The sequence below is a fragment of the Oncorhynchus masou genome, unplaced genomic scaffold (assembly GCF_036934945.1).
Source record: "Oncorhynchus masou masou isolate Uvic2021 unplaced genomic scaffold, UVic_Omas_1.1 unplaced_scaffold_1344, whole genome shotgun sequence".
NCBI lineage: Eukaryota > Metazoa > Chordata > Actinopteri > Salmoniformes > Salmonidae > Oncorhynchus > Oncorhynchus masou.
Genome location: NW_027003326.1, coordinates 134581 through 161571, shown reverse-complemented (window position 1 = coordinate 161571; position 26991 = coordinate 134581). Strand labels below are relative to the sequence as shown.

Sequence of the window (26991 nt, the reverse complement as noted above, 5' to 3'; positions counted from 1 at the left end):
TGAATAATTTTGCACGCCCAATTTTTCATTTTTTGATTCGTTAAAAAAGTTTGAAATATCCAATAAATGTCGTTCCACTTCATGATTGTGTCCCACTTGTTGTTGATTCTTCACAAAAAAATACAGTTTTATATCTTTATGTTTGAAGCCTGAAATGTGGCAAAAGGTCGCAAAGTTCAAGGGGGCCGAATACTTTCGCAAGGCACTGTAGAAGTGACAAAAGCATGGATTAATTTTTCTGCATAATTTTTGGACAGAAAGTTTCTGATTTTTGCAATGTTACATAGATGGAAAAAAGCTGTCCTTGAAACAGTCTTGATATGTTCTTCAAAGGAGAGGGTCAGGGTCCAGAGTAACGACGAGGTCCTTCAGTTTTATTTGAGACGACTGTACAACCATTAAGATTAATTGTCAGATTCAACAAGCATCTCTGTTTTCTCCGAGTTTAAAAGTAGAAAGTTTGCAGCCATCCACTTCCTTATGTCTGAAACACATGCTTCTAGCGAGGGCAATTTTGGGGCTTCACCATGTTTCATTGAAATGTACAGCTGTGGTCATCCGCATAGCAGTGAAAGTTAACATTGCGTTTTCGAATGACATCCCCAAGAGGTAAAATATACAGTGAAAACAATAGTGGTCCTAAAACGGAACCTTGAGGAACACTGAAATTTACAGTTGATTTGTCAGAGGACAAACCATTTCACAGAGACAAACTGATATCTTTCCGACAGATAAAATCTAAACCAGGCCAGAACTTGTCCGTGTAGACCAATTTGGGTTTCCAATCTCTCCAAAAGAATGTGATGATCAATGGTATCAAAAGCAGCACTAAGGTCTAGGAGCACGAGGACAGATGCAGAGCCTCGGTCTGATGCCATTAAAAGGTAATTTACCACCTTCACCAGTGCAGTCTCAGTATCTAAAAGGGTCTAAAACCAGACTGAAGCATTTCGTATACATTGTTTGTCTTCAGGAAGGTAGTGAGTTGCTGCGCAACAGCCTTTTCCCAAAATTTTGAGAGGAATGGAAGATTCAATAATTTTTTATATTTTCTGGGTCAAAGTTTGGCTTTTTCAAGAGAGGCTTTATTACTGCCACTTTTAGTGCGTTTGGTACACCTCCGATGGATAGAGAGCCGTTCATTATGTTCAACATAGGAGGGCGAAGCACAGGAAGCAGCTCTTTCAGTAGTTTAGTAGGAATAGGGTCCAGTATGCAGCTTGAAGGTTTAGAGGCCATGATTATTTTCATCATTGTGTCAAGAGATATAGCACTAAAACACTTGAGTCTCTCTTGATCCTAGGTTCTGTCAGAGTTGTGCAGACTCAGGACAACTGAGCTTTGAAGGAATACGCAGATTTAAAGAGGAGTCCGTAATTTGCTTTCTAATAATCATGATCTTTTCCTCAAAGAAGTTCATGAATTTATTATTGCTGAAGTGAAAGCCATCTTCTCTTGGGGAATGCTGCTTTTTAGTTAGCTTTGTGACAGTATCAAATAGGAATTTCAGATTGTTCTTATTTTCATCAATTAAGTTGGAAAAATAGGATGATCGAGCAGCAGTAAGGGCTCTTCTATACTGCATGGTACTGTCTTTCCAAGCTAGTCGGAAGACATCCAGTTTGGTGTGGCGCCATTTCCATTCCAATTTTCTGGAAGCTTATTTAGAGCTCGGGTATTTTATGTATACCAGGGAGCTAGTTTCTTATGAGAACTGTTTTTATTTTTAGTAGTGCAACTGCATCAAAGGTATTGCGCAAGGTTAAATTGAGTTCCTCAGTTAGGTGGTTAACTGATTTTTGTCCTCTGGAGTCCTTGGGTAGACAGAGGGAGTCTGGAAGGACATCAAGGAATCTTTGTGTTGTCTGTGAATTTATAGCACGACTTTTGATGTTCCTTGGTTTGGGTCTGAGCAGATTATTTGTTGCAATTGCAAACATAATAAAATGGTGGTCCGATAGTCCAGGATTGTGATGAAAAACATTAAGATCCACAACATTTATTCCATGGGACAAAACTAGGTCCAGAGTATGACTGTGACCGTGAGTAGGTCCAGAGACATGTTGGACAAAACCCACTGAGTCGATGATGGCTCTGAAAGCCTTTTGGAGTGGGTCTGTGGACTTTTTATGTGAATATTAAAGTTTGGGTTAGCATCAATTCACCATTGTGGTGCAATTAAAAGTAGCGCTACCCTGAACCCTATGCTTCCTGTGCCTGACTTCTTCCTCCACTACTCCCCGGGCATTACACAGACACTATTTTCTGGGTGGAAATTGGTTAAAGGGACAATCAGCAGTTGCTATATACATTTTTGACTCATTGATGAATGATATGTACACATTGATTCTTGCCTCATGCCACTGTTGTAACCCATAAGAACCCAAAATACAAGCTTGATTTAATCCAATGTTTGGAAAAGAAGTACATGTAAACAAACAACTATATAGCCTCAAAATATTGCTACAACTATAATTTTAATTTAATGTATGGTCAGTGCTCGCATAACAGAGCACTGTCTATGATTTTGAGAGTGGTTACATTTCTATAGACTGTTGTCTCTGCTACCACAAGACAAGCAGTGACAATGCGCCAAGTCTTGAACCAACAGGACCCTGAACAGCTTCTACCCCGAGGCATAAGACTACAAAATAGCTAGTTAAAAAGTTAACCAAATAGCTAACTGGACTATCTCCATTGAACATTTTTGCACTCATTACATATGTTGCTGCTACTGTTGATTATTTGTCACATTATTCCTGGTTATATTTTATCCCAAGATGGTGTAGCAGTCGGTAACAGTCAGACGTCTTTGTCTTTGTCTTGTCGTGTCCTGTGTATATATATTTTTTCTCTGTTTATATTTCATATATTTTTATTTATTTTTAAATACTCTCCTGCAACCCACCTCACCCAATGTGGTATTAGTCTGCTATTTTCTATACTTTAGAACAGGATCCCCCAACAGAAGCTAGCCAGCTACTAGCTAGTAGTCGGTTAGCCACTGCTAGCGGTCATCAGCTAACCTCAGCCAGGATAACTCCTGCCAGTGTGCACAGCGCTATTCAACACAGAGCATATCAGACTGCTTCCTCTCTACCACATCTCCGGATTCCTACCTCAAGCTCTGAACCTTTTCACCTGGATCATCGCAGCTGGCTAGCTGCTATCCGAGTGGATACTCCTGGCTAACGTCTCTGTCCCGAAGCAAGCAGTAGTTAGCCTGGAGCTAGCCTCGTGTTAGGCCCATCTCCCGGCAAGCTGAAGAGATTCATCAGCCACTCCTTGGGCTACAATAACTTTTTGCCATTTGGCCTGGACCCCTTTAACTGCCAACACGGAGCCCTGCTGATCCATCACGACTGATCTACCGACGTAATCCACCCGAGGAGGTTTCAACAGGCTCCTCCATCATTACGTCCTCTGAAGGCCTGTCTGCTAGCCTGCTAGCTGCGGCCCGCTACCGGATCATTGCAGCTAGCTAGCTACTATCCGAATGGCTACTCCTGGCTAACGTCCCTGTCCTGAAGCAAGCACCAGTTAGCCAGTGTTTTACTTGCTATATTGTATTTACTTTGCCACCATGGCCTTTTTTTGCCTTTACCTCCCTTATCTCACAGGACGGGATGAAGCTAAGGAGGTGTGGCAGGGCAAACAGGATTCCTCGTTGGACCAGGGGGAGATGAGACTCCCCTGATGACCGACTGAGGAACTTGTTCCAGAAAAAACATGGAGGAGGACACCTGGAGGGGCTTTGAAAGTGACCCAGCGGGATCCGGATCTAACCAGACCCCCGTCCTGAGTTAAGTCAACGATCTCCAGAGGGATCAGTTACGCTAGGTGTTTCAGGAGTCATCGAGAGAGTGCACCCAGAGGGGGTTTGGCACGGAGTCATGTGACTCCAACCAGGAGCGCACCCTCCCCCACCCCAACACGCACAACTTCACCCTGTCGGATGAGCTAATGGGTCAATTCGGAACAGCCAAACACTGGGATCCTGACCTTCGGCAGGCTATGCGGAAAGTGAAGAGGATAGATGGGAGTGTCAGCTCGGAAGGTGGCCAAACTTAGAGGGGTAGAACAGGAACTGTTATTGGTGCCCCGTTCACACAGAGATGTTGTGTTACACATGGCCTATACATATGTACTAGGGGGTCACCTTGCCAGGGAGAAGACCACCAAATGGTTGCTGGGGCATTTCTATTGGCTGAAGATTACTCAAGATTTCGCTAAGTATTGCAAATCTTATGACTCCTGCCAATGTTATGGTCCCAAGCGAATATACCGTAACCCTCTTATTCCTTTCCCAATTACAGAGACCCCATTTCAGAGGATAGCCATGGACCTGGTGGGACCCCTGCCATGTTCAGTACGTGGAGATGAGTTCATCTTGGTGGTGGTGGACTATGTGACGAAGTTCCCAGAGGCTATTCCCCTGAGGTCGATAGCAACAAAAGCCAAAGTGAAAGATCTGTATCTCATGTCATCCCGAGTGGGACTCCCGACCATCATTCATGACCGACCATGTTACACCATTCATGTCCAGACTGATGAAGGACCTGTGTCAGTTATACCTGGTCAAACAAATAAGGACCAGTGTTTACAACCCCAAGACGGACGGGCTGTGTGAATGGATGAATAAAACCATCAAAAGCATGCTACGCAGGGTGGTGGACCGTGACAGGAATAATTGGGATATGATGTTGCCCCTCCTCATATTCGCGCTTTGGGAGGTCCCCCAGGCATCCACTGTCTTCTCGCCTTTGGAGCTGCTCTATGGGTGGCCATGTCGCGTCATCCTTGACTTGACCAAGGATGCCTGGGAGAACAAACCCTGCCTGTACCGTTCCCTCATCAAACACGTCACATTCGTGAAGGACTGAATAGCAGCAATATGGCCAATGGTGAGGGAACATGGCCAAAGCGCAGGAAACCCAATCCTGGTCGTACAATAGAACAGCCCAGCCACGACAGTTACACCCAGGAAAGAAGGTACTCCTCCTCATCTCCACACCAGATCACAGGCTCCTGGCTCAGTGGCAGGGCCCATATGTGGTGACAGAGCATGTCTCTCCAGTCAACTGCAGGGTGAGTCAGCCAGGACGATGGCGATCATCAACCTGTTGAAAGCATATGTGGAACGAGAGGCACAGGTGCTAATGAGGCACCACTCACCACTCTTACGGCTGTTGGACAACCTTGAAAACGTATATTCCTGGCCTAGAGCATGTTCTCTGTCAAGATAAGCCAATATTATGAGTTCCTAGTAAGCCAAACTGGTAGGCCTGAAATTAAACTGACGCCTAGCCTGGAGCACAACATTTAGACATTTTGTTATGCATGTTGAAGTGGATAGAATCCATCATGATCATAACAGTCTTATCTGAAAGACCTTATAGTCTTGTGTTCTTTAATGTGATAACAGAGGCTGTGATCATGGAGTGTTGTGGTCTTCAAAAGCCCATTATATACTTGGAACATGGTAAATAAAGACAGTGGTGAAGTTAATTCCTTTATTTATTTACCATTTTCTTTAACTTAACAAGTTTTTGGTTTACTGAGAACTAATGAATGGTATCTGTGTATCTTGGAACAGAACATGCAGTTAAACCAGGTTGTCCGGGCCAGAACACGCTCTAGGCCAGGTATTGAATTTGCATCATACATCAGATCCTGCATCTACCGTATATCAGCAAGTTAAACATAATTATTTTCTAAGGCAATTTTCAACAATTCCAAGGACTGTTTACTCAGCAACATGGCAGCATACATAACTCTATACACACTAGGGATTAATCCCAGAAACCGTGATCCTGAGATTTCCTGTGAAAAAGTATAATTTCTGCAAAAGTAATTGAGGAAATAGACATTTCCAACATTGATCAATATGATGTTACACCGACAATAGAGAGAGCACGGGATTGCCATGTTAATAAGCAGTCTCTCAATCACATGAAAGGTGCTATGCATAACACTTTTAGGTAATTTCCTCCCAGCTGCCCACTGCACTGAGGCTAGGTAACACGGTCACCACCGATAAATCCGTGATAATCGAAAACTTCAACAAGCATTTCTCAACGGCTGGCCATGCCTTCCTCCTGGCTACTCCAACCTCGGCCAACAGCTCCCCCCCCAGATGGCAAATGTTCTGAAAGAGCTGCAAAACCTGGACCCATACAAATCAGCTGGGCTTGACAATCTGGACCCTCTATTTCTGAAACTGTCCGCCGCCATTGTTGCAACCCCTATTACCAGCCTGTTCAACCTTTACTCTGTATCATCTGAGATCCCCAAGGATTGGAAAGCTGCCGCGGTCATCCCCCTCTTCAAAGGGGGAGACACCCTGGACCCAAACTGTTACAGACCTATATCCATCCTGCCCTGCCTATCTAAGGTTTTCGAAAGCCACGTCAACAAACAGATTACCGACCATTTCGAATCCCAATATACCTTCTCTGCTATGCAATCTGGTTTCAGAGCTGGTCATGGGTGCACCTCAGCCACGGTCAAGGTACTAAACGATATCATAACCGCCATCGATAAAAGACAGTACTGTGCATCCGTCTTCATCGACCTGGCCAAGGCTTTCGACACTGTCAATTACCATATTCTTATCGGCAGACTCAGTAGCCTCGGTTTTTCAAATGACTGCCTTGCCTGGTTCACCAACTACTTTGCAGACAGAGTTCAGTGTGTCAAATCGGAGGGCATGTTGTCTGGTCCTCTGGCAGTCTCTATGGGGGTACCACAGGGTTCAATTCTCGGGCCGACTCTTTTCTCTGTATATATCAATGATGTTGCTCTTGCTGCGGGTGATTCCCTGATTCACCTCTACGCAGACGACACCATTCTGTATACTTCTGACCCTTCCTTGGACACTGTGCTATCTAACCTCCAAACGAGCTTCAATGCCATACAACACTCCTTCCGTGGCCTCCAACTGCTCTTAAACGCTAGTAAAACCAAATGCATGCGTTTCAACCGTTCGCTGCCTGCACCCACACGTCCGACTAGCATCACCACCCTGGATGGTTCCGACCTAGAATATGTGAACATCTTTAAGCAAGGGGACACGTCTGGCACTGCAGGATTTGAGTCCCTGGCGGCGTAGTGTGTTACTGATGGTAGGCTTTGTTACTTTGGTCCCAGCTCTCTGCAGGTCATTCACTAGGTCCCCCCGTGTGGTTCTGGGATTTTTGCTCACCGTTCTTGTGATCATTTTGACCCCACGAGGTAGGATCTTGCGTGGAGCCCCAGATCGAGGGAGATTATCAGTAGTCTTGTATGTCTTCCATTTCCTAATAATTGCTCCCACAGTTGATTTCTTCAAAGCAAGCTGCTTACATATTGCAGATTCAGTCTTCCCAGCCTGGTGCAGGTCTACAATTTTGTTTCTGGTGTCCTTTGACAGCTCTTTGGCCTTGACCATAGTGGAGTTTGGAGTGTGACTGTTTGAGGTTGTGGACAGTTGTCTTTAATACTGATAACAAGTTCATCTTTTTAAGTGGGAGAACTTACACAATTGGTGGCTGACTAAATACTTTTTTGCCCCACTGTAAATACAGTAATCATGGCATTTGCTCCACCACTGGATTACTGAACTCTGCCTGTCCCTGAACCTGCCTACCATCCTGTACCTTTGCTCCTACTCTGGATTATCGTCCCCTGCCTGCTATTGTTACTTCACACAGACTGCACTTAGGTCTTACCTTGAACCCTGAGAGAGAGAATCTGGCCGCACGTTTTAATTCATGGGCAATAAAGATAAAACACCAGGTAAAAAACACTTTTGTCATTTTACATTCTGAACTCCACACATATTAGGAATGTGACCAAAATTGATTTTTAACACCTGAGGAACATTGCCAAGGTGCGGACATTTCTATCTCAGGCTGATACAGAGAGACTCATTATTTTATTTCAATGCTCTCCTGTCTGGTCTACCCAAGAAAGCCATTGGACAACTGCAAAACATGCAGAATGCTGCAATACGAGTACTGAAAAGACCAGACGGAGAGCACACATTACATCGGTTTTAAAGTCTCTGCACTGGCTTTCTGTGAGTTTTAGATTACATGTTTTAAATAATTCTATTCGTTTTTAAACTAATCCACAATTTTTCACCCCAATGCATGTCAAACATGCTTTTGAGTTATGCCCCCAGTAGGTCCCGCAGGTCATCTGGAACTGGCCTTTCTAACTATCCCAAAGCCTCGGACCAAGAGTCACAGAGAGACAGCCTTTAGTTACTATGCCCAAAGCCTATGAAATAGCCTGCCATAGAACCTGAGGGGGCTGAAACTGTGGACATACTTAAAAGAGATCTTAAAACACACCTTTGTAGCTTTTTTAGTCTCAGTTTTATTGTTATTCTTTTTTTTTAATTTCTGTTTTTATTTTCATTGTTTTTATTTGTAATTTTTTCTATGAATTGTGTTGCATTCATGTCTGAAATGTGCGATATAAATCAAGCTTGATTTCATTTGGTTAGACACATTCAGATACTCATCCAGATTACTTTTGTGGGGATGGGAGAGATTCTCAGAATATTGTGGACAGGTTATTGGGACAGTATTACGCCCAGTCTTAAATAATTGGATAACAACAGTAGGCTGTAAATGATGAGAGTTTACAACTATTGACTATAAAAGTGTGCTGTTTTCTGTTGTTTTATACAGCTTGTGTCATAAGGAGAGGTTCAAGGCAGTTTGGATTCATTTGCATACAGGGATGAGCCCAGGAATCTGGTGACAATGTGGAGGCAGTGGGCAGATAAGAAACATATTTTATGACCATGTGTAGACACAACAAATCCCAATCAAATAGTGATGATGGCAACCACATGTTAATGGAAGGTTTAACCATTGCTTCTGTGCTCTCTGCTGTACTTTTTGGCATGTTTGGACATTACCTATGTCACTGTCCTTCAATAATCCAAAATGTAAATGATGATCTATGTGTTTAATATACAGTACATTAACATATCAGATTTTTTTTCCTTCAATAAATGTAAAGAAATACAGTGTATTAATAGATACATAGAGGACATTCGTATAGGTTGGGAGTGATCAGCCAGTGATCAAAGAGCATTCTCTTCTTCAAAATGGTTTGCCTATGGTTTGAAAATGGCTGAGGGCAACATCACTGGCATCCACTGGTCACAATGAATGACAACAAATATTTGAGTCCGTGTATGAAGACCATGACCAGACCAAGACCAGTTTAAATAGAGAAAAACAAGATCTAGACCGAGACACAGACCAACAAAAGACTAAGGTCTTGCCTGAGATCCTGAGCCAAGACTAATATTTAAAATCAGGACATTGGTCCCAAGATCCAGACCCAGTGAGTTGAGACCATGATAAGTTAAAGACCGAATATATGTGGTCTCGAGTGGTCTCAGTTCCACTAGAGAAATAGAGTTATCTTGAGTATAGTATAGTATAGTATCGTATAGTAGAGTAGAGCAGTATATTTCAGTACAATATTTTACATTTAATTAGGATCCCCGTTAGCTTACGCCTTGATGTCAGCTAATCTTCCTGTGGTCAAATACAGGACTAAAAAGACATTACAAACAATTACAATTTACATCACCAAAATTGGTAACCTTTTACATTAAGTTGCCCCTATTTTTATGTAACTACACATTAAGTAATTGTAATAACAACATAGAAGTTATAGCTATTACTACACAATTACATAGCAATAGGGTTGTAGCAGTATCAGCTATTACACAATTGGAACAAGCAAAGTAATTACCGTAATTTCTGGACTATTAAGCGTACCTGATTATAAACCGCACCCACTGAATTAAAAAAATATGTATTTTGTACATAAATAAGCCGCACATGTCTATAAACCGCAGGTGCCTACCGGTACATTGAAACAAATTAACTTTACACAGCTTTTAAACAAAACACGGCTTGTAACAAAAATAAATAGGCTTTAACGAAACACAGCGTGTAACAAAAATGTAAAAAATAGCAGTAAACAGTAGCCTACCAAGAAAGTCATTGGTCACTATCTTCCTCTTCCTGTGCACTGAAACCACTGAAGTCATCTCCTTCGGTGTCTGAGTTGAATAGCCTCAGAATTGCTTCATCCGATGTTGGTTCGCTGCCCTCTTCAACACGCAGCAGTCCGGCCTTTCGAAACCCGTTGATGATAGTGGATTTTTTGACAATGCTCCACGCTGTCAGCAGCTCTTTTTCTTTTCCAACAGCCAGATTGATCGCCTTCAACTTGAAAGCTGCATCATATGCATTTCTCCGTGTCTTTGCCATGATGAGGGTGACAAAATGACGACCGTAATCAGAATGATGGACGGTGCTCAGTTTTTTGGCGGAATGAATCTTGTGAAAGCGTGAAAAATCCGTAAATTAGCCACGTCATTGTATAAACCGCGAAGTTCAAAGCGTGGGAAAAAAGTAGCGGATTTTAGTCCGGAAATTACGGTACACATCCACTTGCTGAAGGTTATTCCACATGTGTAACTCCTGATGTTATTACACATTCTCTTGTTTCACTATGTAACTAATTCTCTTTCAATTATTCATTTCGATAGCTCACATGTGGGGGTTTGCTAGGACTGCTTACTCTCTCGGAAATGGCTATCAAAAGCGTCTGTTGGCGACAGACAGGTGGAGTGTCGAATGAGTTGAGACCCTCACTTCCATAAAAGAAGCTACTCTCCCACCCTCTGGTTATTCTCACTTCTCTTCATCACCAAGACTTTATCACTACTCTACCTCTCCTCATATCGACTGGATACCGGTTTTCCTGCTTAAAACCTGTTATGGCTGCAATCCCGATACCGGGATCGATATGACAACTACCAGTGAAAATAGAGGGCACCAAAATTCAAACCACAGAAATCTCATAATTACAATTTCTAAAACATACGTGTCTTATATCAATTTAAATATATTTTCTTTGTTAACTTCTTGCGTCGGGCAATCCCGGATCCGGGATTCTATTTATAGCCTCAAGCTCATTAGCATAACGCAACATTAACTATTCATGAAAATCGCAAATGAAATTAAATAAATATATTTGCTCGCAAGCTTAGACTTTTGTTAACAACACTGTCATCTCAGATTTTCAAAATATGCTTTTCAACCATAGCTAAACAAGCATTTGTGTAAGAGTGTTGATAGCTAGCATAGCTATAAGCCTAGAATTCATCCAGCAACATTTTCACAAAAACAAGAAAAGCATTCAAATAAAATCATTTTCCTTTGAAGAACTTCAGATGTTTTCAATGAGGAGACTCTCAGTTAGATAGCAAATGTTCAGTTTTTCAAAAAAATATTATTTGTGTAGGACAAATCGCTCCGTTTTGTTCACGTTTGGCTATGAAAAAACCTGTATCCAGTTATAGCCTCAAGCTCATTAGCATAACGTAACGTTAACTATTTATGAAAATCACAAATGAAATGAAATGAATGTGCTAGCTCTCAAGCTTAGCCTTTTCTTAACAACACTGTCATCTCAGATTTTCAAAATATGCTTTTGAACCATAGCAAAACAAGCATTTGTGTAAGATTATTGATAGCTAGCGTAGCATTTAGCGTAGCATTTAGCGGGCAACATTTGCACAAAAACCAGAAAAGGATTCAAATAAAATCATTTACCTTTGAAGAACTTTGGATGTTTTCAATGAGGAGACTCTCAGTTACATAGCAAATGTTCAGTTTTTCCTGAAAGATTCTTTGTGTAGGAGAAATCGCTCCGTTTTGTACATCACGTTTGGGTACCAAAAAAAATGAAAATTCAGTCATCAAAACGGCGAACTGTTTTCCAAATTAACTCCATAATATCGACTGAAACACGGCAAACGCTGTTTAGAATCAATTCTCACTGTGTTTTTCACATATCTCTTCATTGATATATCGTTCGTGGTAGTCTCCTTTCTCCGGTGAATCGCTTGGAAAAAGACGTGCAGTTGAAGATGACGCACCAATTTCGACGGAGGACACACCGGGCGGACCCCTGGCAAATGTAGTCTCTCTTATGGTCAATCTTCCAATGATATGCCTACAAATACGTCACAATGCTGCAGACACTGTCACGCCCTGGTCTATATTTATTTTGTTATCTTCATTTATTGAGTCAGGCCAGGGTGTGACATGGGTTTATTTGTAGTGTGTTTCGTCTTGGGGTTGTGTGGGGTGTATAGATTAGTCTATGGCTGCCTGAGGCGGTTCTCAATCAGAATCAGGTGATTATCGTTGTCTCTGATTGGGAACCATATTTAGGTAGCCTGGGTTTCACTGTGTGTTTGTGGGTGATTGTTCCTGTCTCTGTGTTTGTTGCACCAGTCAGGGATGTTTCGGTTTTCAACATTTGTTGTTTTGTATTGTTCGTGTTCTTCAACATTAAAGATGTATCGAACGAACCACGTTGCATTTTGGTCCGATCCTTGTTCTACCTCTTCGTCAGAGGAGGAGTTGGAAGAAAGCCGTTACAGAATCACCCACCACAAACGGACCAAGCAACGTGTCAACGGGCAGGAGCCACAGGAGAAGCAACAAAGGCAGCAACAGCGGCGCAATGAGGAAAGGACATGGGAACAGTTTCTGGACTACACTACGTGGGAAGAAATAGACAGGTGGGCGGCCGACCCAGGAGGAGTGCCCGAGCCCGCCTGGGATTCGCTGGAGCAGTGCGAAGAGGGTATAGAAGAATGGAGTTGTTGATGCAAGCACGGCGGCGCGATAGGAAGCCCGGGAGTCAGCCCAAAAATGTATTGGGGGGGATAACAGGGAGTATGGCTACGCCAGGTAGGAAGCCTGCGCAAACTCCCTGTGCTTACCGGGGGGCTAGAGAGACCGGGCAGGCACCGTGTTATGCTGTGGTGCGCACGGTGTCTCCAGTGCGGGTGCATAGCCCGGTGCATTCTATTCCAGCTCCGCGTATCAGCCAGGCTAGATTGAGCGTCGAGCCAAATGCCATGAAGCCGGCTCTACGCATCTGCTCCCCAGTGCGTCTCCTTGGGCCAGCTTACATGGCACCAGCCTTACGCTCGGTATCCCCGTTTCGCCTGCATAACCCAGTGTGGGCTATTCCACCATGCCGCACTGGCAGAGCGACCGGGAGTATTCAACCAGGTAAGGTTGGGCAGGCTCGGTGCTCAAGAGCTCCAGTGCGCCTGCACGGTCTGGTCTACCCAGTACCACCTCCACACCCCAGCCCTCCGGTGGCAGCTCCCCGCACCACCTCCACACCCCAGCCCTCCGGTGGCAGCTCCCCGCACCAGGCTTCCTGTGCGTGTCCTCGGCCCAGTACCATCAGTGCCAGCACTGCGCATCAGGCCTACAGTGCGCCTCGCCTCTCCTGCGCTGCCGGAGCCTCCCGCCTGTTTAGCGCTGCCAGAGCCTTCCGCCTCTACAGCGTTGCCGGAGTCTCCTGCCCGTTTAGCGCAGCCAGAGCTGCCAGTCTGCATGGAGCAGCCAGAGCTGCCTGTCTGCATGGAGCAGCCAGAGCTGCCAGTCTGCATGGAGCAGCCAGAGATGCCAGTCTGCATGGAGCAGCCAGAGCTGTCAGTCTGCATGGAGCAGCCAGAGCTGCCAGTCTGCATGGAGCTGCCAGTCTGCATGGAGCTGCCAGTCTGCATGGAGCTGCCAGTCTGCAAGGAGCTGCCAGTCTGAAAGGAGCTGCCAGTCTGCAAGGAGCTGCCAGAGCTGTTAGTCTGCATGGAGCAGCCAGAGCTGTCAATCTGCATGGAGCAGCCAGAGCCGCCAGTCAGCATGGAGCAGCCAGAGCCGTCAGTCAGCATGAAGCAGCCAGAGCCGTCAGTCTGCCAGGATCCGCCAGTCAGCCAGACTCTTCCAGATCTGCCAGTCAGCCAGACTCTTCCACATCTGCCAGTCAGCCAGACTCTTCCACATTTGACAGTCAGCCAGACTCTTCCAGATCTGCCAGTCAGCCAGACTCTTCCAGATCTGCCAGTCAGCTAGACACTTCCAGATCTGCCAGTCAGCCAGACTCTTCCAGATCTGCCAGTCAGCCAGACTCTTCCAGATCTGCCAGTCAGCCAGACTCTTCCAGATCTGCCAGTCAGCCAGACTCTTCCAGATCTGCCAGTCAGCCAGACTCTTCCAGATCTGCCAGTCAGCCAGACTCTTCCAGATCTGCCAGTCAACCAAACTCTTCCAGATCTGCCAGTCAACCAGACTCTTCCAGATCTGCTAGTCAACCAGACTCTTCCAGATCTGCTAGTCAACCAGACTCTTCCAGATCCGCTAGTCAGCCAGACTCTTCCAGATCCGCCAGTCAGCCAGGATCTGCCAGAACTGCCAGCCAGCCAGGATCTGCCGGATTCAACTGCCTGGCTGGGCTTCCTCTCAGTGCTGGGCTTCCTCTCAGTGCTGGGCTTCCTCTCAGTGCTGGGCTTCCTCTCAGTGCTGGGCTTCCTCTGTCCCGAGCTGCCCCTCTGTCCCGAGCTGCCCCTCTGTCCCGAGCTGCCCCTCTGTCCCGAGCTGCCCCTCAGTCCAGTGGGGTTCTGGGTGAGGACTACTAGGCCATGGTCGGCGGCGAGGGTGGACAATCCTAGGACGCGAGGAGGGGGGACTAAGACATTCATAGAGTGGGTTCCACGTCCCGAGCCGGAGCCGCCGCCATGGACAGGCGCCCACCCGGACCCTCCCTATTGTTTTGATGTGCGTCCGGGAGTCCGCACCTTAGGGGGGTTCTGTCACGCCCTGGTCTATATTTATTATGTTATCTTCATTTATTGAGTCAGGCCAAGGTGTGACATGGGTTTATTTGTCGTGTGTTTCGTCTTGGGGTTGTGTGGGGTGTATAGATTAGTCTATGGCTGCCTGATTATCGTTGTCTCTGATTGGGAACCATATTTAGGTAGCCTGGGTTTCACTGTGTGTTTGTGGGTGATTGTTCCTGTCTCTGTGTTTGTTGCACCAGTCAGGGATGTTTCGGTTTTCGACGTTTGTTGTTTTGTATTGTTCGTGTTCTTCAACATTAAAGATGTATCGAAAGAACCACGTTGCATTTTGGTCCGATCCTTGTTCTACCTCTTCGTCAGAGGAGGAGTTGGAAGAAAGCCGTTACAGACACCTTGGGGAAACGATAGATCGGGCAGGCTCATTCCTTGCGCAATCACAGCCATATAAGGAGACAATGATAAACAGAGCCTCAAAAATCCTACTCATTTCCGGGTTGAAGTTTCATCTTGGTTTTGCCTGTAGCATCTGTTCTGGGGCACTCACAGACAATATCTTTGCAGTTCTGGAAACGTCAGAGTGTTTTATTTCCAAAGCTATAAATTATATGCATAGTCAAGCATCTTTTTGTGACAAAATATTGTGCTTAAAACGGGCACGTCTTTTTATCCAAAAATGAAATAGCGCCCCCATAGATGTAACAGGTTAATTCCACCAAAGTTTCCGATTTCAAATAGGCTTTTCAGCAAAAGCACTACAAACGATTATGTTAGGTCTCCACCAAACCACAATAAGCACAGCCATTTTCCAGCAAAATATAGCATTCAGAAAAAAACAGAAATAAAGATAAAATTAAGCACTAACCTTGAATTATCTTCATCAGATGACACTCCTAGGACTTCATGTTACACAATACATGCATGTTTTGTTTGATAAAGTTCATATTTATATAAAAAAATCTGAGTTTACGTTAGATTCCCCATTTCCAAAAACAACAAGTGATTTTGCCGCATCATTCGACAGAAATACTCATCATTGTCACGTTCTGACCATAGTTCTTTTGTGTTTTCTTTGTTTTAGTGTTGGTCAGGACGTGAGCTGAGTGGACATTCTATGTTGTGTGTCTAGTTTTCCTGTTTCATAGTTTGGCCTGATATGGTTCTCAATCAGAGGCAGTCATTGTCTCTGATTGGGAACCATATTTAGGTAGCCTGTTTTGTGTTGGGTTTTGTGGGTGGTTGTCTTCTGTCTTTGTACCAGATAGGACTGTTTCTTTTTTTCACATTTGTTGTATTGGTATTTTGTAGTGTTGACATTTATGGTCTTTATTAAACATGTTGAACTCTAACCACGCTGCGCTTTGGTCCGATCCTTCGTCCACAGAAGAAAACTATTACAATCATAAATGTAGATGATAATATAGTTATACACATGGAAATATAGATATACCTCTCCTTAATGCAACCGCTGTGTCAGATTAAAAAAAAACTTTACAGAAAAAGAAATGCATGCAATAATCTGAGACGGAGCTCAATTTAAAAATGATAATCTACATCAGAAAGCACTCCAGGAATCCCAGGTCCACAATAAATGTTTGTTTTGTTCGAAAATGTCAGTTATTTTTGTCCAAATACCCTATTTTTTTAGTGTTTGGTATACATATCCAAATGCTAATTCTGGTCAGCGTTATATCGGACAAAAACTTCAAAAAGTGATATTACCAGTCGAAGAAACATTTCACACTAAGTACAAAATCAATCTTTAAGATGTTTTTAACATATAGCTTCAATAGAGTTCCAACCGGAGTATTCCTTCTAGTCTTCGATAGCCATGGAACTCAAGTGGGTACCATGAGGAAAAAACTCAATCACAAAATGGCTGCTTGATGGACAGCTGATATATTCTGCTCTCATTCACTCCCACAACAACATAGAAGCCTCATTATAATTTCTATTGATGGTTGACATCTAGTGGAACCCCTAGGCAGTGCAACATCATTCATATCTCAAGGGGATTTCATTGGGGACTCACTTCCTGTTTTGATTTCTCCTCTGGATTTTGCTTGTCATGTGAGTTATGTTATACTCACAGACATCATTCAAACAGTTTTAGAAACTTTAGAGGGTTTTCTATCCAACATTAATAGTAATATACATATATTAGCAACTGAGACTGAGAAGTAGGCCGTTTACATTATTCATCCAAGCTACTCAATACTGCCCCCCAGCCATAAAAAGTTAAGTGCTTACAAGTGAACTATGGAGGATATCACTGTCGATAATAGGTCTTCAGGCCCTGTTGAGAGATTGAGTACTAACCGGAAGGTTTTTGTTAAGTGTAGAAATTCAGTGTCACTGCTAGCTATTGAGACTCAGTTAGGCCACGCTGCAAGGCTAGCTTATCTACCTCTAACCTCACTAGAATACCCTACCTACAACACAGTAGCATTCCTAGCTCCCTTCTCTTGTCTAGTTTAACCTACATTCACCCGTTGTTAACTAGACTGGCCGTCTCAGCCTATGGCTCTGACGGTCACGGGGGCATTCTATCTGAAGGCTAACTCTGCCCCCACACAGTTTCCTCCAGGCAGCGAGCTAGCTACGGCACACCTTGACCATAAAGTAGTTGCTAGCTAGCTAAAGTTACATGCAAATTAACTAAACTAGCATTACTACTGAAAATACGGTAACATTGCTCGCTTCCTTCTCTGGTGTAGTTTAACTTCTTGGTGACAGGGGGCAGTATTTTCACGTCCAGATGAAATGCATGCCCAAATTCAACTGCCTGTTACTCATCCCCAGAAGATAAGATATGCATATTATTAGTAGATTCGGATATAAAACACTCTGAAGTTTCTAAAACTGTTTGAATCATGTCTGTGAGTATAACAGAACTTATTTAGCAGACGAAACCCAGAGGACAAACCATTCAGATTTTCTTTTAGGTCACTGTCTTTTCAATGAGTTTTCAGGTTATTCCTTTGTGTAATGAAGAAGTACGGCCATCTTGAATGAGGGTCCCTTGAAGTGTACTGCTAGATAGAGGCGTGTGACCAGAAAGCATGCTTCAGTTTGTTTTCTTCCTGTCTTGAACACAGATCATCCTGTCATCAATTTTATCGATTATTTACGTAAAAAAATACCTAAGGTTGTATTACAAAAGTAGTTTGAAATGATTTGGCAAAGTTTACAGGTAACTTTTGAGATATTTTGTAGTCACGTTGAGCAATTTGGAACCGGTATTTTTCTGGATCAAACTCGCAAAATAAATGGACATTTTGGATATATATTGACGGAATTAATCAAACAAAAGGACCATTTGTGATGTTTATGGGACATATTGGAGTGCCAACAAAAGAAGCTCGTCAACGGTAAGGCATGAATTATATTTTTATTTCTGCGTTTTGTGTCGCCCCTGCAGGGTTGAAATATGCTTTCTCTCTTTGTTTACAGAGGTGCTATCCTCAGATAACAGCATCGTTATTTTCACTTCGTACGCCTTCCACTAGATGTCACCAGTCAATAGAACTTTGTCTGATGACTAATGTGAAGGGGGGTCGAATGACACAGGAAATAGTCACCACTGCCATGAGTTGACCATGCATTCACTATGCGCGTTCACAGGGGAAGCACCTGCGTTCCACCGGTCATCTGAAGTCATTCTTATTCTCAGGTTCGAACGTTATTCAAGACATATGTAAACAACATTCTAAAGATTGACTCAGTACATCGTTTGACATGTTTCTACTGACTGTTACTGAACTTTTGGACATTTCGTCACATTATAGTGGATGCGCTTTGTGACTTTGGAATTGTTTACCAAATGCGCTAACCAAAGTAGCTAATTGGACATAAATAACGTACATTTTCGAACAAATCAAGTATTTATTGTGGACCTGGGATTCCTAGGACTTCATGCTGATGAAGTTCATCAAAGGTAAGGAAACATTTATCATGTATTTTCTGGTTTCTTTTGACTCCAACATGGCGGCTAATTTGGCTTCTGTTCTGAGCACCGTCTCAGATTATTGCATGTGTTGCTTTTTACGTAAACTTTTTTGAAATCTGACACAGCGGTTGCATTAAGGAGAGGTATATCTATAATTCCATGTGTATAACTTGTATTATCATCTACATTTATGATGAGTATTTCTGTTGATACGATGTGGCTATGCAAAATCACTTGATGTTTTTGGAACAAGTGAATCTAATAAGCCAATGTAAACTCAGATTGTTTTATATAAATATGAACTTTATCAAACAAAACATGCATGTATTGTGTAACACGAAGTCCTATAGTGTCATATGATGAAGATAGTTCAAGGTTAGTGATTCATTTTATCTTTATTCCTGCATTTTGTGAATGCTATATTTCGCTGGAAAATGGCTGTGCTTATTGTGGTTTGGTGGAGATCTAACATAATCGTTTATAGTGCTTTCGCTGAAAAGCCTATTTGAAATTGCACACTTTGGTGGGATTAACAACGAGATTATTGTGGAACTAGGACTCCTTGCACTGCATTCTGATGAAAGATCATCAAAGGTAAGGGAATATTTATGATGTAATTTTGTATTTCTGTTGAATCCAACATGGCGGAGAAATATTGTTACGTCTTTTTCGTAACGTTTTTTATTTTTTATTTGACACAGCGGTTGCATTAAGAACAAGTGTATCTTTAATATATGTAAAACATGGATCTTTCATCAAAGTTTATGATGAGTATTTCTGTTATCTGGCATAGCTCTCTATAATTACTCCGGATATTTTGGAGGCATTTCTGAACATGGCGTCAATGTAAACCGAGATCTGTGGATATAAATATGCATATTATCGAACAAAACATAAATGTATTGTGTAACATCATGTCATATGAGTGTCATCTGATGAAGATTATCAAAGGTTAGTGATTCATTCTATCTCTAATTCTGCTTTTGTGAATATCTTTGGCTGGGAAAAATGGCTATGTGTTTTTTTGGATTTGGTGGTGATCTAACGTAAATGTATGTTGCGTTTTCGCTTTTAAACATTTTAAAAATCAGACACGATGGGTAGATTAACAAGATGTTTGTCTTTCATTTGCTGTATTGCACTTGTTAATGTGTGAAAGTTAAATATTTCCCAAAAATATTTTTGAATTCCCAACGCTGCCTTTTCAGTGGAATGTTGGGGGGGAAGGTGGCGCAAGCGGAACCCCTAGCCATAAGAAGTTTTAATTAACTTCTTATGGCCAGGTTGGACGGTACCATCCCACCTGGCCAACTTCCGGTGAAATTGCAGAGCGCAAAATTCAAACTACAGAATTATAAATATTTAACTTTCATAAAATCACAAGTGTACTATATCAAAAATAAAGCTTAACTTCTTGTTAATCCAGCCACTGTGTCAGATTTCAAAAAGGCTTTACTGTGAAAGCACACCATGTGATTATGTGAGGACAGCGCCCCGTATACAAAAGCATGAAAAACATATTTCAGCCAGGCAGGTGCGCCACGAAAGTCAGAAATAGTGATATAATAAATGCCTTACCTTTGATGATCTTCTTCTGTTGGCACTCCAAAAGGTCCCAGATACATCACAAATGGTCATTTTGTTCAATAATGCCCTTCTTTATATCCATAAAAACTCAGTTTAGCTGGTGCGCTTCAGTCAATAATCCACCCAGTTTCCCTCCATCAAAATGCATACAAAATTAATCCCAAACGTTACTAATAATATTTTCCAAACAAGTCAAACAATGTATATAATCAAACCTTAGGTACCCTAATACGTAAATAAATTATACAATTTTAGACTGAAAATCGTTATTGTCTTTACCGGAGTAAAATACCAAAGAACGCGCTCTCTTCCACGCGCTTGGAAACACTACAGCCAAAATGGAAGCCACCTAGAAAAACTACAATTTCTGGCTCATTTTTCAAAAACTAGCAAGAAACTCTTTCTAAAGACTGTTGACATCTGGTGGAAGCCCTAGGAACTGCAATCTGGGAGGATTTCGCCTCATAATAAAAGTGACAGCCATTGAAAACAGTGGAAGGCTGAATTTCTTTGGGGGGGTATGGTTTGTAATCGGGGTTTTGCCTGCCATATCAGTTCTGCTATACTCACAGACATACTTTTAATAGTTAGAAACTTTAATAGAAACTTTAGAGTGTTTTCTATCCAAATTATATGCATATCTTAGCTTCTGGGCCTGAGTAACAGGCAGTTTTCTTTGGGCTTGCTTTTCATCCGTACGTAAAAATACTGCCCCCTACCCAAGAGAGGTTAACTGCACTCTACTTTACTAATTTTTAACAAAATAACATTCATAGTTAAATATTTTCCCGAGAGACTCATCTCAATTTGCTTGCTGCTTGGCTAGATTAACAAATGTATTTACCACTTTCTTTATTCAGTTACCAGGTTTTTAGTTTCCTGAGAACTAATGATAGATATTGGCATATCATGTCACAGAACACGCTGTTGATTGACATTACAGTTACACCAGATTGTTCATGCCAGAAGACGCTCCAGGCCAATTATTGAATTTGCATCATACATCAGATCCTCCTTCTACAGGATATTGGCAAGTTAAACATAATTATTTTCTGCTATTTTCTGCTGAATTACAAGACAACATGGCAGCACACATAACACACTAGGGATTAATGCCAGAAACCGGGATCCTGAGGTTTCATAACCAAGCTCCCTCTCGTTTCCTGTGAAAATTGAACTTTCCCAAAAAATGGCCGATACACTGTTTCTGCAAAAGTAATTGAGGAAATAGACATTCGCAAAATTGATCCATAATATGTTCCACTGACAATCGAGAGAGCATGTGATTGCCATGTTGATAAGCAGTCTCTCAGTCACATGAAAGGTCCAATGAATAACATTTTCTGATAATACAAAACCTAGGAGGTTCATGGTTCTCACCCCTTCCATAGACTTACACAGTAATTATAGCAACTTCTAGGGGACGTCCTCCAACCTATTAGAGCTCTTGCAGTCATGAACTGACATGTTGTCTACCCAATCAAAGAATCAGAGAATCATTCAAGTACTGAAAGCAAAAGCTACAGCTATCTAGCACTGCAGTACATAAAATGTGGTGAGTGGTTGAGTCAAAGAGAGAGAATCACAGTGGTTGAACAGTTTTGAACAAATTAATTTCATTAAAAATGAAGTAGAAGCTCGAGAAAGAGAGAGATAGCTATATTTAGTTGTACTTTTACTTGTATTTCTAGTATCTATGTTGGCTATGAAAGTTATTTTTGCTTGTTCACAGACAGCTGATGTGTTCTGCACTGAAGTCCACAAGTGAAGGGCAAAATGTGAACGCATAGATAGTTGCAAGAAGGAATATAATGATTAAAGTGATCAGGCTGTTTTCCTTTCTTTTTTTAAGGGGTGGATCAGCTTCAGTATTGCATATAGATTGTGGCTTCTATCAATGTAAATGTCTGCATCATTTCAAATCCCCCATAGATTTTTTAAATAAATAAATATATATATATATATATATATATATATATATATATATATATATATATATATATATATATATATATATATATATATGTATATTGTATTTTTTTTTAATATATGTTCCTTTATTTTTTCCCTACCCTACCACCCCTCCCTGAATTGGAGTGAACTAATGGATTAAGACACTTAATACTTATACTTCCAGCTTATGCACACACTAAATATATCAACAGCATTGGACGACAAATTGAGAAGGCTGATGTACATTTTTATGTGGATTACACTATTCTCTACTCGAGTAGCAGCAGTTTGGCTTTTGAAAAAGCTCACAACTTTTAACATCATTCAACACGATCCGTACGATCTGAAGCTTGTTCATAATTCCTCTAAAACAAATGCCTAGTATTTTCCAAAGCTAAACACTCTGAAACCATGTCATTACTACCTCGGATGGACATTCCATGGAACAAGTAATAACATTAAATTATTTTTGAGATCAGGTGGATGAGAAGTTGAGCTTCACACCCCATGTAGAGAACCTTGTTGGTAAAAGCAAGCTGCGTATTGGGCTTTACTACGGGCACAATTTTGTTTTTCCTTTGCCACCATAAAATAGATGATTCATTGTACTTTTCCATTTGTGTTGGACTATAGTAATACTATTTAAGTTCAAGCCTCAATAAATACACTGAAGGCTCTTGACTGTATCATGTGATGTCTACATTGCTGTCAGGTGGACATAGCTAGCAACACACAGGCTATAACACTGGTACATTCTTATATAGAAAGCCATTTTAGAAAAACTGTAATTTTATCTGTTCTCTATTAGCCCGAAATTAAAACACTTACAAGCTCAGATACCAATCTTGTTTTAAGCTAACAGTCCTGAACAAATGTACAGAGCTTGGAACAAAGTATTTTCACTAATCAGTCCCCTTGTATTGGAGTTCCCTCCAAGCCAACCTAAAGCTCCAGGGTCTGGTGTCCCTAGAGAAGTTCAAAGCACAAATAGATGAACAAGTTGTTGAGGCATTTTGTTGTTTCTAGTTGTTATCGATGTCACTAGTCGGCGTTGCCTTATTGATGCAAGGATGTTGTTTTACCTGAAGCATTTTGATACCATAGTGAGCCTGTCTTTTGACGTTTTGCATTCAGTTTTTTTCTGACTTGTGTTGTGTACATGTACATTACTGACGTGCAGCTTTTATTATTGATATATCTTCGTCTGGTTCATGTCATGTGGCTGTTTGTCTGAAACTGATGGGTTGAGCCAACCAGACGAGCTAAATTACTTGTATGGTCGCTTCGAGGAAAGCAACACTGAAGCATGCATGAGCGCATGTTCCGGACGACTGTGATTACGCTCTCTTATAGCCGATGTGAGTAAGACCTTGAAACAGGTGGATTACCAGGACGGGTACTCCGAACGTGTGCTGACCACCTGGCAAGTGTCTTTACTGACATTTTCAACCTCTCCATGACTGAGTCTGTAATACCAACATGTTTCAAGCAGACAGCCATAACTGTGCCCAAGAACACCAAGGTAATCTGATAGTATGGTGCCAGGATAACAACATCTACCTCAACGTGATCAAGACAAAGGAGATGATTGTGGACGACAGGAAAAGGAGGGCCGAGCACGACCACATTCTCATCGACAGGGCTATAGTGGAGCAGGTTGAGAGCTTCAAGTTCTTTGGTGTCTACATCACCAACAAACTATGGTCCAAACACAACAAGACAGTTGTGAAGAAGGCACAACAATGCCTATTCCCCTTCAGGAGAATGAAAAGATTTGGCATGGGTCCTCAGATCCTCAAAAAGTTTTAAACAGCTGCACCATCGAGAACATCCTGATTGGTTGCATCACCGCCTGGTATGGCAACTGCTAGGCCTCCGACCACAAGTTGCTACAGGGGGTAGTGCATACAGCCCAGTACATCACTGGGGCCAAGCTTCCTGACATCCAGGACATCTATACCAGGCGGTGTCAGAGGAAGGCTCTAAAGATTTCCAAAGATTCCAGCCACCCTAGCTGTTTTTTTATTGTGCTCCTTAATTATTTGTTTGTTATCTATTTTTCGTCTTCATCTTTTTGTTTTTTTGTCATTTTTTTACATCCATTTATTTTTTGTAAATACTTTCTTAACACTTATTTTTCTTAAAACGACATTGTTGGTTAAGGGCTCGTAAGTAAGCGTTTCACTGTAAGGTCTACCTACACCTGTTGTTTTCGGCCTATGTAACAAATACAATATGATTTGATGCTGCAGTCTTGTTCCAGGTCTCTCTTGAATATGAGATTTTTATTTTAACGAGACTAACCTGGTTAAATAAAGTTTCAATAAAATAAATAAAAGGTGTAATGATTGGATTCATAAATGTGTTATGAATGGATTATGGATACAACCTTAAAATAAAGTGCTACCACCATTTATAAATTCAAGTCTATCCAAGCTCCAGGTCACAAATTCAGTTGAAATAACTAGGAATCCATAATATTGACAGAAGTTTTGCCTGGAGGGAGGTCATAAACTTCAGGCTGTGCATGATTGCGGTTATAGCCATGGGAGTAATATCATTTTGCTTGTTAATCGGCTGTGAGAGGTGTGGGTGGGTGGGGCAGGTACAGCATCTGCAGAAAGAGTATAAAACAGGGCTGCAGAGGGCAGAGAGACGCCACATTACTACTGACGTCCAGAAGACATCATCCAGATAAACAGCCATCAATCAGACAGCATCGTCCAACTGAAAGAGGTATTTTTGTTTTCACTGAGAATCTTCTTTGCAAAGGTGTATAGGAGTGGGCAGGTGTATACAAGTGGACAGGTAGGAATGGATGGAGAGGTGTAGGGGTGTGTGTGTGTGTGTGTGTGTGTGTGTGTGTGTGTGTGTGTGTGTGTGTGTGTGTGTGTGTGTGTGTGTGTGTGTGTGTGTGTGTGTGTGTGTGTGTGTGTGTGTGTGTGTGTGTGTGTGTGTGCGTGTTAACAAGTTGTGCTCTATGTGCTTTAGTAAACGATGAAGATCCAGAGTATGTTACTGCTGTTCGCTCTAGTGGGTGTCCTGTTAGCAAGCTCCCTCAAAGAAGATAACTCTGAGGAAGGTATGTCTTGTTTGTAAATGTGTACTACTTTACTGCCCGGGTTTAATCTGATAAAATCTAGTAAAATGAAAAATATTTCTTCCTCAGCTCTCCTGCAGAAGGATGATGTAAAAAATGGAAAGACTGCCTTTTTGGCAAAGTTGGCTACTCTGAAGACCAGCCCCTCTGAAGATGAAGCAGCATGTGAGCTATCTATCTATCTATCTATCTATCTATCTATCTATCTATCTATCTATCTATCTATCTATCTATCTGTCTATCTGTCTATCTGTCTGTCTGTCTGTCTGTCTGTCTGTCTGTCTGTCTGTCTGTCTGTCTGTCTGTCTGTCTGTCTGTCTGAGCAACAGTAAATTGTCAACGGGAGGTTAGCAGAGGGTGGTAGGAAATGCTGAGGGAGTAACATGGCTAACTCCATCTCTACAGTTAATTAGCATCATGTTCCGTAGAGGGAAAATATTTTTTAAATGGTTGTCAAATACTGGTCTTACAACAGTAAGTTTAAAAGGTAGTCACTTATAATTGTGATATGTTTTGAAAATGTTGTTGTCATTTTCAAATGTTTAGCTTTAAAAAAGGTATTTTCCATAATGATGATTTAAAGCTGTATTCGACAGTTTGGGGCGAGCTTTGGAACGCAGCCAAGAACCTTGTTGGGTGAGAAGCGACCAGCATGGGGATGCCAAGGATCCTTTTCAGTCTCCATATGGAATCAGCTATCACCTCTGAAGTCATCACTAACATTACCTCAGTGAATCATTCCAACACCCACCCATCAATGATTGTCAAATAAACAACAGTAATACAGTTAATTGGTACTTTGGTACTGAGAAGAACTCATCAACATTCTGAAGAAAATATGTTTTATCCATAAACATGTACTTTATGTCCTGACACATGACAGTTGATTGGTCAAGTTAGTGGATAAATAATTGTATGGTTGTATGGTTGACTTGTCATATTGTGATCCTCCAATAAACTATCAAGCATAAGACATGTTTAGTCATTTTTTATTTATTTGACATGTTTAGCAGTTTTTCAATTACAGCATACATGTTTCATGATATAGTTTATTTCATGTTTCTATTCAGTGTGAACAATGTGAACTTGACCATAATACAGATGCAGTGCATGCAGAGCAAATTACATCAGATTACACTGAGCAGTAATAGTAGTACACATATCCACACACACACACTAGACGTACCGTCTTGAGAGTTAGCTTCGTTGAGTGAGCTTGATAACAGCAGTAACATATCCTGGATCTTCTAATAAGCTACATCCTGAATTCAAAATGGGGAAAAAACCTTTGTCACTTATCTACACACATTATCCCCACAATGACAAAGTGAAAACATGTTTATAGGTATTTTTTCTAATTTATTGAAAATGAAATACAGAAATATCTAATTTACATAAGTATTCACAACAAATGTTGGAATCACATTTGGCAGTGATTACAGAGTCTTTCTGGACAGGTCTCTAAGAACTTGCACACCTGGATTGTACAATATTTGTCCATTATATTATTTTCTTAATTCTTCAAGCTCTGTCAAATTGGTTGTTGATCATTGCTAGACAACCATTTTCAAGTCTCGCTATAGATTTTCAAGCAGATTTAAGTCAAAACTGTATCTCGGCCACTCAGGAATATTCACTGTCTTCTTGTTAAGCAACTCCAGTGTAGATTTGGCCTGGTGTTTGATGTCATTTCGTTATTTAATAACTTCCCCATGCTTT

The 26991-nt window shown here is 41.8% G+C and overlaps 1 long non-coding RNA gene across 1 annotated transcript; it reads left to right on the top strand.

The window, feature by feature from the left end:
* The first annotated feature begins 24824 nt into the window (after positions 1–24824).
* Positions 24825–26243, top strand: LOC135530444 (uncharacterized). The gene is made up of 4 exons (XR_010453849.1): positions 24825–24908; positions 25164–25254; positions 25342–25437; positions 25869–26243. It is a non-coding gene; the product is annotated as an uncharacterized LOC135530444 (long non-coding RNA).
* Positions 26244–26991: the final 748 nt, after the last annotated feature.